The sequence below is a fragment of the Miscanthus floridulus genome, chromosome 19, assembly GCF_019320115.1.
Source record: "Miscanthus floridulus cultivar M001 chromosome 19, ASM1932011v1, whole genome shotgun sequence".
NCBI lineage: Eukaryota > Viridiplantae > Streptophyta > Magnoliopsida > Poales > Poaceae > Miscanthus > Miscanthus floridulus.
In genome coordinates this window covers 4,842,389-4,857,414 of record NC_089598.1, presented here as the reverse complement: position 1 = coordinate 4,857,414, position 15,026 = coordinate 4,842,389, and the positions used below count along the sequence as shown (strand labels likewise).

Sequence of the window (15,026 nt, the reverse complement as noted above, 5' to 3'; positions counted from 1 at the left end):
ACTCAGCCGAAGCGCAGAAGCACCGGAGCCACCGCCCCGCCATTGCTCCGCCGTCGCCTCGCTTGCTCACCACCGCAAAAACGCGCGCGACGTCTTCACCATAGCTCCGCCGTGTTCGCCTCTACGTCCTCCACCTCTTCTCCGAGCTGTTTGAGTCGTGGTAAGGGCGCTTCGGCCACTTCCGCCATCACCGCCATGGGCGTGACCTCGCCGGAGCTGAGACCGCCGTGGCCAGGGTAGCTAGGAATCTTCCTGTCCCATTTTCTTGGCTTGTGTAGCACGGTAGGGTCCTCCTGAAGCTCGTGCCGAGCTCGGTGGGGCCAGCCGTGGCTCAACGTCGCCGGCAGCTCGCGCCGGAGCTTTGCCATGCCGCCATCACCGGCGACAAGCTCCCTCCGCTAGGTCATAGCTCTAGCTGGTAGCACCAATCGAACCCCCTCATCATGGTGATCACGTAGGTGTCCTCGGTGTCGCCGGAATCCTCGCCGTCGGCGAGCAAGACCACCGTCGCACCATCAAACGCCGCCTCCCCTATTTCTCTCTCTGTCGCGCGGGTCCCCTCGGTCAGTCTCCGATGCGGAGGCGGGAGCCGACATGGGCCACGTCACGTTTGGGCCGCGCCAGCGTGAGTTGTGGGCCGCCGTGACCTTCGGGCTGGCCCAGCAGTAGAGTTAGGTTTTCCTTTTTGTTTTGTTTAATTGTTTTTCACAAGATTTATGTATAGATTCAAAAATGTGTAACTCAAGTTTGGTAGATCCAAATTTTATGGTTCCAATTTTGTTGAGTTTCGGGTAAGGTCTAGTATTTAATAAAAATATTATATGAGCACATGTTTTAGAAATTTTGGATGAATGAAATAGGACTTTGAAATGTGTTTTTAGATGCATGCAAACTTGTTTGAATTTTATCTTGAGTTGCTGTGATCCAAAAATTATGAAATTTTGTGGGTAATCTATTATTGCTTAGTAGAAGCTCTGGTTAAAATTTTAGAGCTAGTGCATGTATAGTTTTTGAGTTATAGAATTTCTTTTTATCAATGGATGGATCTTGTGTGAATTTTCATAATTTTTCTATAGATCCAGTATAGGTAAAATTTAGTGAGTAAGGTTCTTATGTTAGAATGATGCTAGGAAAAATGAGAAATCTATTGCTTGACACTTTTCATTAGGGTTTCCTAATTATGCTAAAAATGGACATGCCACTTGTTATTTTGGATACAGCAAGTTCTGCTTGCTCAATGGCTTTGAAATTTTTATGGTAGTCTATGTGAAGCATGAGATAGCTACTGTAATTTTTGTAGATTTTTATGAACAGTTTTACTATATATTGCTTTAATCACCTAATTAACTAAATAAATTGGAAAAGGATATTAAATAATTTATTTAGAAGTTGGCACTATACTTTCTGATGTTTCTCTGGTATGTGCAACAAGTTGGTAAATTTGGTTTGGTCCAATTATGCTTTTGCATCATCATTAAATAATTAATTTAGTAACCCTGTCATTCTTGGACAGATTCTAGGTTTACTGGAAATTGATTTGGTTAACATAAGAATCATGCTTTGCTGTTTACCATTGATTTGTAGAAAATTTCATAAGCTTTCCAGAATGTCCTCATACAAGTCATTTGGAATTGTAGAACTCTGGTTGTGATTGAATTAAGGGACTACTTGTATGCATATGAAACTTTAAATGTTAAATTATGTATACCTTTACTATTTCTAAGTTTGTGGTAATGTTCCTAGGTGTTAGGCCTTTAACTGAAGATGAGCATCTTTATCTTAGGTTATGCAAGTTAGGTAAGTTGATCTTGTTCTTCATGTTAAATTAGATACCTGTTTTAAAGTGATTTGAATAGGGCTAGTCTTACTCGGTAAACGAGTGTCCAGTGATGTTTTCGGTAAACACTTACTGTGATTCATTCATCATTGAGCATCATGTCATTCCTTATGCATCCATGATATTTATCTTTTGCATCAGCATGCAATAGGTGTACCAGAAGGAGTGACCCTGCTGGAATTCGAGGAACCGAGCGAGCAGCAGCAGCCGACACCGGAGGTTCAGGAGGTGCAGCCTTTAGGAGAAGTGCCAGACGAGGTCGCCGTTGAGTGCCCGGATCACCGTTCGTGCAACTTTGTGAAAGGCAAGCCCCGGAGCATATTAAGCCTCCTAATTTTCGAAATGCAGTTAAAGTATTATTGTTACATATATATATTATTGCATTAAGTTTAGGTGTTGGATGCAAACACTTGCTGCATTGGTTATCCAATCCTTGTCCAAATATTGATACCCTGAATCCTATGTAGCTCAGGCTCACGTAGTGCTTAGCCCTACTTTAACACGGTAGAAGTCAGGTGATTTCCTATCACCTGCGAGATATAGGAAGATACATATGGCACGGTTGGCTATATTTGCTATCGTGGAAAAGAACCAGTCTTAATTTAAAATGAAGACCGGGCGGAGGCTTGCCGGTTTGCAGTGACTCCGTCTGTGTCGCTTAAGGACTGATTCTTGGAGCCTTTCCTGTTCATGTTGAACGCATGCCTCTCTCTTAGTTGGCCGGGTCTGGAGACCGACCACGAAGCCGAGTAGCTCACCTCAGGCCGGGAGTCGATAAGTATAAAGTGCGCCTCGGAAGGGAGCCGTAGGCGTGAGTCCAAGGGCAGGTGATTTAAAAGTCCTGATCGTCCTAGCAGAAGGGTAATCCCTGAGAGTGCTGGCGCTGATCGAACCCACGAATTTGGTTCCTGAGATGTTCCAAAGGTGACCCATGGCTACCCTTGCTAAGTATGCCAGGGTGAGAGTTAGGAATACCCCCTCAGCTGAGTTGTAATTCGATTCGAGTCGCCGTCTCTCCCGGTTAGTGAGAACTTGACGGGCTTATCTCCAATGTAGATACACTTAATAACATAATGGTTCGGAAATGAGGATATGATGATGACAGCCTTATTATACCTGCTATGGTTAATATTGTTTGCTCCTAATAAGTGAGTGCTCTAGTACAAGTGCTAATCTAGTGGACAGGTAAATGATGATAAGCTTGATGCTAAGTTTAAATTGGTTACTATAATCATAAGCTCTTTTATGCAACTGTGTCAAGCTAGCCCACCTCAAAAGCCTTGCATGATCCTTGGTGTCTTTTATTTCTGGTTTTTGACGGGTAAGTCTAGCTGAGTACCTTCTCGTACTCAGGGTTTATCTCCCACCTGTTGCAGATGACTAGTTCTACTTTGGTTGCTGCAAGTACTGCCTTCTCCCAGCTGGGGATGAAGACTAGACCGTTGGGCGCGGTCTCTACTAGTTCTCGTACCTGATAATGCTTTTGTGGGACATGACTCAGACTTGGCAATGTAATTGAAAACTATGATGTTTTGTACTAAACTATGTTGCTTCCGCACACTCAAACTTGGTTTGTAATATTCTATTTAAACTCTGATGGATGTAATCCGAATGTTACTTATGAAATGTTGTAACGGATGATGTGTTGTGTTGAATCACTACGATCTTGGTTTGTATGTCGAGAGTTGGTTGAAATCCTTCGTGATTTCCAGACTACCGGGATTATAGGAGCTTAAGTACAGGAATTTGATCGCTTCGGTGATTGTTTTTGTACTTACGTTCTTATGATTTGGTCGGTTCTGTTACATACAAAGTCAAGCGGGACGAGCACGGCGTTGTTGTCAAGCACAAGGTGCGCCTCATGGCCCGAGGCTTTGTACAGCGTGAGGGCATCAACTTCGAGGAAGTCTTTGCGCCGGTAGCGCTCATGGAGTCGGTCCGTTTGCAATGCAGTAGCAAAGGACTGGCGCGTCCATCACTTGGACGTTAAATTGGCCTTCCTCAATGGCGAGCTGGTAGAAATGGTCTTCGTTAGGCAACCCCCGGCTTCGTCGTCAAGGGAGAGGAGCACAGGGTGCTCCGACTGCGCAAAGTGCTCTACGGGCTACAGCAAGCCCCGCGAGCATGGAACTCCAAGCTTGACGCCACGCTAGGCGAGCTTGGGTTCATGAGGTGCGCAACCGAGCATGCGCTCTACACACGGCGATGGGGGAAGGAAGAGCTCATCGTCGGTGTGTATATGGATGACTTGATCATCACTGGCGCGTGTGCGGAGGACATCAACAGCTTCAAGTGCGAGATGCCAGCTCGTTTCCGAATGAGCGATCTTGGGGCGCTCACCTACTACCTTGGCATCGAGGTGAGACAGGGGAGGGAGGCACTCATGCTCGGGCAGAGCACGTACGCCTCGAAGCTGTTGGAGCGGAGTGGCATGGCTGAGTGCAAGCCATGCATGACTCCAATGGAGGAGCGGCTGAAGCTGACGAAGGCCAGCACCACGGCGAAGGTGGATGCAACACTCTACCGGAGCATCATCGGCTGTCTATGCTACCTAGTCCACACGAGGCCGGACATCGCGTTCGCCGTGGGCTATGTTAGTCGCTTCATGGAGCATCCTAGAGAGGATCACTGGGCTGCAGTGAAGCGGCTACTATGCTACATCAAGGGGACAGTGGATCATGGGATCGTCTTCCCCAAGACCAGTGGAAGTAGGCTGTAGCTCACTATCTTTAGCGATGCAGACATGGCGGGGGACATCGACGGACAACAGAGCACCTCTGGTGTGCTCGTCTTCCTCGGGTCGGCTCCAATATCATGGATGTCGCTGAAACAGAAGGTGGTGGTGCTTTCTACGTGCGAGGCAGAGTACGTAGCGGCGGCCACAGCGGCGTGCCAAGTTGTGTGGCTACGCCGGCTGCTGGGCGAGCTGATCGACGTGGAAGCTCACCCACCAGCACTGATGGTGGACAACTAGCCCGCCATCGCCCTCGTGAAGAATCTGGTTTTGCATGACCAGAGTAAACACAGCGACGTGAACTTCCACTTCCTCAGGGACTGTGTTGATGGAGAGCAGATCATCATCGAGTTTGTCGAAACTGGTCGGCAACTCATGGACGTCCTCACCAAGCCGCTCGGATGTTTTCGACTCACGGAGCTAAATGAGATGATCGACATGGAGGGGGTACAAGGGTTAGTAGTAGGATTAGGGGAAGATTGTTAGATAATCCACTGTTACCTTGTGTGAACACAGCAAGGGAAGGCGGCGCCGAAAAGGGCTCCCTGTTGTGATACTATAGCCGCTGCAGGTGCGGGCGCCGCACGGCCCACCTGCAGCACTATAGGCACATGCAGTGACCGGCGCAGAGTCAGCCATGTATGTTATCTAGTCACTGTTATAGCAGGGCAGCTGTACAGGGACTAGAAGGATAGAGTTGTATAAATAGGCTACCACGACAACTCAGTAAAGAGAGTTCAGATTTGCCATCTTATGAACAGGGCTCTGGCCAACGCTGGTGTCTCTACCGTGTGTGTATTCTCTGTTCTCCCTTCTTCTTCAAGCTCTAGCTATAGTGTGTGTGGTCGGACAAAGCCTGTTCGTGGTCGGCACAGCTAGTGGGTGCTCGGCAACACTAGCGGGTGCTCGGCAAGATCGGTTGAGTGGAAAACTCCCATGAGCCGGTGATCCTGTGGGCCAACATTGATATGTGTCCTATTATGCTGGTAGTTCAACAAAATGGAAGGAAATCATTGCTTTCCTTAGTGTATAGAAAGATCTTGTTACATTTCTAACAGTTTATCACAGTGCTCTCTGCTTTCTTTCTTCTGATCAACATGTATTGAATTCCTTTTGGACAGGAAAAATGATGTTGCAAAAAGGCCATCTAAGAAGCCCTGCCATGCCTCGAGTAAGAGCTGTACATCCTCTATCGTATCCAGCCCCAATGTTTGGGCTGATCTCCTGGACTGTCTGCTTCACCAAATTATTGCTCTCCTTAGCTCATCCAATGACATAATTGCTTTTGCTGCAACATGCCACTCTTGGCGTGCTGCATTCACATCCTTCCCATCTACATTGAGCTGCAATGTCCCACCTCTCTGCCTGCAATCTCACATCCATTATCCTCATCGCGGCCACAGCCGCATCAAGTACAGTCTTCTATACAATTGTGAGTGGCAGCTCACCGATCCTCCTCCTATCGCTTGTCGCCACCCCACAACCATCCAAACCGCATGCACTATTTGGGTTGCTCATATGGTAATCTTATATTCTCCAACTCGATCAGTGCCTCCTTGTAGATGTTTTTGGTTTTACTACCGTGAGGCCTCCCAAATTGAAATCGACAGGCAAGCATGAGATCTACTACGGAATCCTTGATGGTTCCCTCAAGTCACCCAACTCACATCTCTTCCTTTGCTCAGGGTCATCCATTTTCCAGTGGCAAGTTGGGTCTAACTCTTGGTTGGAGCATCCTCTGGATATCCCAAGCATCTTTCGAATTGTGTTTTTTAAAGGTGAGATGTTTGCCAGGGATCACTTGGATGGGCTCCACACCATTCGCTTGGCACCTCAACTAAGCATACATGAAGTAGATATTGACTGGATAGAGTACTGGAGAGAAGATAGTGTTGTGGGCCGCGCTGTGATGTCTTGGCTGGTGGTATGTGGTGACATGTTTCTCATGGTTGACCTCTCAATGAGCACTGATAGGCCTACTGTCTTCTTTAGAGTTTTCAGGCTTGATTTCTCCATCGTACCACCTAAGTGGGTGAAGGTGGAGAATTTGGGAAACCATGCCATCTTTGTAAGCTTTGATCAAAGGAACCCGGCATTTTGCTGCACGGACCCTGAAAGATGGAGAGGAAAGAGTAACTGTATCTATGTTGCCACACAGTTTAAGAAGAATGATAAACCTTGGACTGTGGTCGAGCTTGGTCAGGCAGTGTCTAGTAGAAATTGGAGGCCCGTTGTGTATCCTGATGCTTATCCCTATGGCAATCCCGGTCGACCAGATAACCTTTGGGTGTTTCCTAGTTTGGTTTATGATGTTGGGCTGTGAGCATCTTTGGGTTTCCTGGAGTTTTAGCTAAGTCATTTTGATGTAATATTTTCTTGACTTGGCATGCCATGTTCTCGTGTTCAAACAAGTTAAATGTACTATAATCTAGTGCAAATTGTAAGCCTAGCCATAGTCCTAGTTTTTTCTGCGTTGAACATTTGAGCACTGATGTTGCTCGGCTTGCAGGTCTTTCTAGATATATACTCCATCCGGTCTAGTTTATAAGGCATCTTTCTGACATGTCATGTCTCCTAAATTACTCTGATTATTTATTTAAACTTTTGATTATTTGATATTAGATTTAATTACAAATCTAACAGTATCAAGTTTGTAATACAATAGTTAAAAGTTGTTAGCCAAATTATTGGTCACAATTATAAAGTTTGACGTTTGACCTACCTAAAATGTCTAGTAAACTGGACTAGAGGGAGGAATGCGTACTAGTGGATATACTAGTGAACTGAAATGTCTTGTAAGCTGAAATTAAACTGAACCTGTCAGTGTCAGTCCACACCAAGTTCAGCTTAAAATAGCTTGCCGGATGACGACGATATTATATATGCTATTGATGCAGACCAAGTTCAGCTTTGTGATGCTGCCTGAAATTAAACTGAACTTGTCAGTGCACACCAAGTTCAGCTTAAAATAGTTGTCTGCCTGACGATGACGATATTATATATGCTGTTGAACAACCCCCCCCCCCCCCCCCCGCCCACCCCCAACACACACACACACACCACCGCAGTCAATGTAGGAAAATAATACATCATGGGATGGGACTGCTATCTTATTCAGAAATTATGCAGTACATTTCAAAAGGAAAACAATAGGACCAAGAAATGGAGAGCTAGCCTGGAGCTCTGTGTGCTAACTAAATTACTTTCAGAAGAAACTACGGGTATGCAATACATTCTTGCATCAGAAGAAATTATGGAGATTAGCTTCAGAAAGGGTATGCAATACATTTTCCCGTGAGTCGCAAGAACGACCAATCATCAGCCTGTTCGGCAGCCATGAATTGGCTGGCTAGAGTTGGTGCTGAACCAGCCAGCCAAGCAGCAGCATCCAGCCAACCCCCAGCCATTTCAAATTGGTTGAATAGCCATTTCAAATTCAAACACAAAAAAAGGCGCCAACAACAATGGCCATTCAAAAACAGTCCACTTCTAGTTCTTACCAAACAGTTCATCAACCTTCACTGCTCCTTACATACAACCAACAAATGACAGTCCATTTGTCCAATCCATACAACAAAAGAATACAACATACACTAGGGTTAACAAACTAGGCATATATGCAACATATACAAAAATTCTGGACTTCATGAAGCCACTATCCAAACTGCACGCATACGTGTAATCTGCAGCTGCACATACAGCGCCCGCCTTCGTCCTACTCCTGCGATCAGTACCAATTGTCATACATAATGCATTCAGTAAATACCTAACTTAAATGGAAGTACTCAAGTAGCTTCATTACACCACCTTTCCTCAATCATATTCCAGTCCAGACAACAGTTGATATCAACTCCCTTACTGCAGCTGTTTGTGTTCCACGATTTAGATCCACCCACTCCGACAGCTCATACGACAGTGCATTAGGTCCATACTTACGCAGCCACAAATAATTATCCATTGCAAAGCATGATATGATAATTATTGCAAAGCACGACCAATCAATTAATGTAATTTCTGGGACCCACCATCTCCTACTGCCAAAGTTTACTAAACATGCTCAAATCAGAAATTGACATCAAATTGAATGCAGATGGCACTTCAACTAGAATGCTCATAGTACTCTACACATCCAAGTGAACATAGTTCTCAACAACAGTCTTTATTACAACGAACAAAAAGAACATAACGCTGACAAGGTACATAAACAACTCAACATGCTCATGCTGGAAAACTAAAACAACTAAAGAAGCCGCAGGGGGAAGTATGTTGCTGATCACTTGGACTTGGAGAAAACGAAGTCCCACGAGACATTCACCCAGTTTAGCCGGCCCTCTTTTGTTTCCAAATCAAGAAAAGGCCGACGATGGAGACTGTTGTTGCAAAGATTAAGGGCTTGGACAAAGTCTACATCACTCTCGCTGTAACCATCTTGCTTCAAGATCTGATTGACTTGGGCCATCTCCTCGGCATCAGTGGCTTGATGGGCCTTATGCGCCCTAGTATCCCTGATAATGTCGCTCAGGTCATTAAGGCAGTCATCAAGGGTTGGAGTCCTGCTACTCTTCTTACTGTGAGGACTGTTAAAGGAATGGTCCCTAGTGTAACACCTCTGGTGTTTCGACCTAATACTAAAATTTGACATGTCATCATGTGCATTGCAAAGCATTCATATAGTATAAAGTTTTGAATGCATTCACTAAATAAGGTTTATTTCATAATGTTGTTATTTCATGTAATGTGTTTCAAAAACCTTAAACAAAGATCATGACCACAAGGGTCAAATTTCATGTGATCATGTGAGATCATATGTCCTTTGACTCAAATAACCCTAATGGGCCATGTTACTGGTCAAAAATCAAAATCTAAGTAAAAGGAAGACAAATCAAATTTGAATTCACATTCAAATTATAAAAGTCCTTTTTGACCCTTTTAACTAATTCAAAATCCATGAGGAATTTGGGGTTGAGGCAAAAAGCAAAGTTGGAGATTATTTTATAAGGATCAACTTTGGTATTCAAAGTTTTTCAAGTTTACATATAAAATTTGGAGTAATTTTGAAATGATTCAAATCTTTAAATGTACCCCAAATTTGAATTTCAAAATGGAGGCAGAATTTGAAAATGTTTCTTAAACCAAAGTTGTAGTACTTGAAAAGTTGAGCAACTTTCATTTTTGGAGATTTTCAACTTCTTTAGAAAATTTGAGAGTAATTTGAGAAATGGACGCAATGGCAGTTTAGTAAATTTTTCAAAATTTCACCTCCACCTCACTGCTCACCGCCGGCGCCACGCAGTCAGCTTGCCGCCGCCCTTCTTCGCCGCTTTCACGCGCGGTGACACGCCGTTGTCACCGTGGCGAGTCCGTCCGTGCGTTGGCGACACCGTACGCCTCCTTCCGGGCTATAAATAGCCACCGTCGTCGCCGTCGCTCCCATTTCTTCCCTCTGCTCTACTCCGCCACCGCGTAGCTCCGCCGCTCGCCGTAGGTCTCGTCGAGCCGAATCTGTCGTTCCTAGCTACGTCAACACGAGCGCTTTGGTCTTGTGCTCCTCCCCGACTTGCTCTCGTCGCTGATGTTGGCCAGAATCGCCCGGCGCAACCCGTCTTCCCCGTGACCGGTCGGAGCTCCGCCGCGACTGCCTTCACCGTGGCCAGGCTACTCCAGGCCATCTCCGACTGCGCCAAGCACATCATTGTGATCACTGTGAGCTGCTGATCCTTTCTAAGCTTTTTGATTGATCTCAACCGCCCTTGTTTCGCCGGCGTAACATCGCCGTGCCACCGCTGTCCGCCATGGACGGTGTAAGCCTAGCTCCGTGTTGTAATTTACCTCCGAAATCCCACTGGTCGACGCGGCTAGTCCTTGTGATTGTTTTGGTACCATGGTCGTCACAGTTGAGCTCGCCATCGGTGAGCTAGCGCCGGTCAGCGCCGTCGCAGCCACGGTCAAATCCCGAGGTTAGGGATGACAGGTGGGGGCCGGCTGTCAGTGAGAGCGTGAGTGAGAATAGTGACTTTTATTAATTTCTGATTTTGAATAGTGCAGCAGTTTTGTAATTTTGTAGGAATTTATTTACACATCCAAAAATTCTGAAAATTTTTGTGTAGCTTCTGTACATGTTCTAGTATGATTTAAAAATTTGAAATTTGAAATTTGGATAAATTTTGAATGTTCAAATATTTAGTCCATTAATTGAAAAATGCAATTTTCATGATTTTTGTAGGTCACTGTATAATTCCAAAAATTATGAAATTTGTTTTGGTACACTAATTTGTCCTAAGGAAGCTTACATAAAATTTTCAGGTCATTTGGAACAAGTTTATTTTTGGGCTTAATTCCAAATTAATTCAAAAATAGATAAAAGCAAACCCTAAGCGTTTGATTAGTGTTGGGTCTTGTTTTGGTCATGTTTTGTGACTAGTAGGGTTCCAAGATCCATTAGGTCAAGTCACATGTGTGGTTCTTAATGATAGGGTTACAGGTTGGTTTTGTTGGCTTGCAACTGTACCGTGAAATCAAATCGGTTGCGGGTGTTTTTACATTTCATGTGCCGTGAAAGCATCATGTTTATATTATCATCATGTTAAAGCATATGTTATTATTTCGTGTAGAACCCGAGAACGAAACGATTCTAGTTGAGCAAGTTCTGGAAGAATCCCCGGTTGTCACGGGATTTGATAATTGTGGTACTAATCCGGAACCGGAAATCGTCAACGAAGGCAAGCCCCGGTTTATGCATTAAGCCATTACCTTGTTTACTTTGAAAAGTTATCACCTATGTTATTTATTGCATTAAGTTGTTTAATTCAAATGTTACCTACTTGATGCATTACCTACCTTGATAATTGTTTACCATCCTTGAAGATGTTTTCATTTATAAATGCGTAGATTGCTTAGTATGCTTATGGTAGGCTTTCAAAGTAAAAGTTTTGATACAATCAAAGATGGCATACTGGCCGAAGAAAGAAAGAAGGTTGAATGAACTAGAGACTAGTCGGGTGACTTATCTTGAATTGTGGGTAATGTTGCCGACTATGTCGCTTAAAGGCCACTCATTGTGGATCTTCTGAACGAGACACTTTGTAGTACTGGTCACATACTCCGGTAAGCCTACTTCGGCTAATCCGATACTAAGACGAATGCCCGCGCACTGGGAGTGGAGAGATGGCGGGAGTAGCGTGTACACTCGTGGCTGGAATGTGGCCGAATTTGAGGTGTGCTGTGCTCTCGGGTGGCGTGGAGACGGCTTAGTATAGGAGGATCCGGTAGCGAGGTTGATATATGCAAGATTAAGTTCTACATATGTCGTGTGATAAGGAATCCCCAGCTGGGACTTGAATCAATTCGAATTGCCGGTGCTCCGCGGATATGGAGACTCGATTCATTACAGAAGCAATGTAGTACTGGTGAATTACTAAAATATGAGAAAAAGAATGGAATGAGAAGGAATGGAATATGGGAAATGTATATTTAGTTGAGATAATGAACTAAAAGAACTTAGTGGTAAACTTGAAAATAGAATGAAGGATAGTAAGCTTTTGGCAAAGAACTTTTGAACCCTGCTACATCCTTACCTTGCCCCAAATCCCTGCATCTCTAAAGTCTTACACCCCGTTACGTCGGGTTAGTCTTGTTGAGTACCTTTGTACTCAGGGTTTGTTAACCCTTGTTGCAGGTGAGTCGCATGCGCAGGCTTGTTTTGGTCCCTGCTGCATGTCAGTGTTTGAAGTCAACGATGATGATGAGGAGTAATGAATGGCCTTTGGACAAGGCACTAGTTTGTATGATAAATAAAGTTAATGTAATATTATCCCGCTACTATGGTTGTATAACACTTATGGTATTGTAAGTTTGAAAACAACTGGTTTGTAATTATGTTATCTTAAGACTTCCGCTATCTTTTACTCTGGTATATATATTTGAATAAACTGTTGTAATCTGCAATGACTGTGATTGGGATCCTGTTTGAAAAGAGAATCGTGGATGATTCGGGTTTCCCGAGGACACCCGACAGACCTGTTGAGTTGTTGGGAACTCGTGTACGCTATCCGAAGTCTGTTAAGACAACGATAGGTGCATGTGGGCCCGATTCCTTAGGAGGTTTTGCCACAGCTGGTATCAAAGCGTTCCCATCTAAGATCATTGTAGGTTACTTTAGAAAACCTTCAAAATGATTTGGATCAATGAAAGTAAACATGATATTTTGAAAGTTCAATTTCTTTCTTCTTACCTATGATCTAGCCTCAAGCCTGTCTTATTTGAAAGTTTGTGGCGGATAATATGATTAGGTTTGTCCTATGTATTATGAAAATCTAGTGCTTATGATTATATCAATCTTTTGTACTTAGATTCGTAAGATCGATTCATGCATCATGCTTGAGCACATTGCATAATAATTCCCCTTAATAGTGGTTGGGTAAGTAATGTCAATCCCATTCTTGCTAACCTCAGTTATCCTCAAGCTATTCTTATAGTCCTACCCTAAATTCTTCAGGCTATGGCAAAGACCAAGAAAACCGCAGCGCAAGTCCACCGGACCTCATGGAGTCCCTCATCACCAATTGGCACCAAGAAATCACGAGCTTGGTGAAGGAAGTTCCAAGAACCTAGGAGAGGAAGGATCTTCGAGCAACCCCGCCAACGTCGAGAACCTTAATAAGGAGCTCAACACTCTTCGTCGAGCTCATGCCAAAGACCAAGAAGAGCTGGCGGAAATGCAAAGGGGTATCACCATGACCATGGAACTGCGGAATGAAGCCTGGACACGAGAAGATGCGGCCAATGAACGCGTCAATGAGTTGGAGTTCTACGTAGAGGACCTGGAGATGGACAATGCCATTCTTCATGAAAATGTCCACATGATGTATGCTCAACTTCATCCACCTCATGGGGATGGTGAAGTACAGATGAAGAAATGATTGTAGCTCCAGGAGAGGTCGAGAATGAAGAAGAGGAGGAGGACCCTGAGGAGTTAGTGTACTTCTCAGATGAAGATGAGGTTTCGTCTGATACAGGCATGGATGCCGAAGACTGAAAACTTGGAGTAGTAGTAGTTCCTTTACTGCTTTCCTAGAAAACCAGGGTTGTCTTGTGGGATACAAGACATGTAATATAAATAAGAACCCTTTGTAGTATGCAACCTTTTAAAAGCTTTCAATAAAGAATAATGTACGTAAATGTATTTCTCTAACAGATGCCTCGTCCTATCACCCGAACTGGTGCTAGTGGCTCGCATGATGATGATGAGTGCCCAAATCCTCCACCAATGCCCTCGACTATGGCAGATGCCATAGCTGCACTCGTCAACACAACGGCAGAAAATGCCAGGCTGTTAAGGGAGTTGGCGCAGAACCAGCAGGCACCATACCCTAATCGTGGCCATCGTAATAATGGAAACGACGAGTCAACTTATGTGGATTTTACTGACACACGTCCGCCTGTATTCTCTAAGGCAGACGAACCTTTAGAAGCCGATGATTGGCTTAGGACAATAGAGCAACAGTTCGAGCTAATCCACTGTACTGAGGTTCAAAAACCAAGGTTTGCGGCACAGCAACTCCGAGGAGCTGCTGGTGCTTGGTGGGCAAATTTGGTAGCAGTACAGCCCGTTGGTCACCAAATCAACTGGAGGGAGTTCAAGGATGCCTTCAGGGCACATTATATTCCGGACGGTGTGATGACCATGAAGCTGGAAGAGTTCTTGGCTCTTAAGCAAGGGGAGCACCCGGTGATGCATTATGTTGGGCGTTTCAACCACCTGTCTCAGTATGCTATTGAGTATGTGAACACGGACAGGAAGAAAAAGAATCATTTTCTTCGAGGCTTGAACACTAAACTTTAGACAATGATGGCAGCCTATGGTAATGCAACTTACCATGAAACAATCAACATTGCTATCGCTTCGGAAGAAAATTACCGCCGACACAAAGAGGCGAAGAAGAAGAAAATAGTTGCTTCCGGATCATCAAGTGGCAAGCGTCAGAAGATAGTATACCATCCTCAGAATCATGGCCGTACGCCATTCCGCCCACAACAAGGCCAAAGCAGGCAGCAAATCTTCATTCGCCCTGCAACTAGTACACCTTATACACATCAAGCACCACAGCAGCAGAACAATGCCAATAATGCAAACCGCAATGTTACTTCCCAGAATCACAATTTCCCATGCTATAATTGTGGTAAACCCGGGCATTTTTCCCGAGAGTGTCCGTATCCTAGGAAGAACAATCCTGATGCACCCAAAGTCCCTGTTAATCAAGCTCAGAATCAGTACAAGGGCAATGCTCAGAACAATCAGAAGGGTCAGGCTGAGAAGAAAACTGGAAGGGTATTCTATACGCAAGTGGAATCTATTCCAGAAGGAGAACCAGTTATGATGGGTATGTTTCCCATTGCTAAGCATCCTGCAATTACCTTATTTGATTCTGGTGCATCCCATACATTCATCAATCGTAC

The 15,026-nt window shown here is 44.5% G+C and overlaps 1 pseudogene; it reads left to right on the top strand.

Annotated features, from left to right (window-relative positions):
- Positions 1 to 4,076: 4,076 nt before the first annotated feature.
- On the top strand, positions 4,077 to 7,167 carry LOC136525420 (uncharacterized; annotated as a pseudogene).
- Positions 7,168 to 15,026: the final 7,859 nt, after the last annotated feature.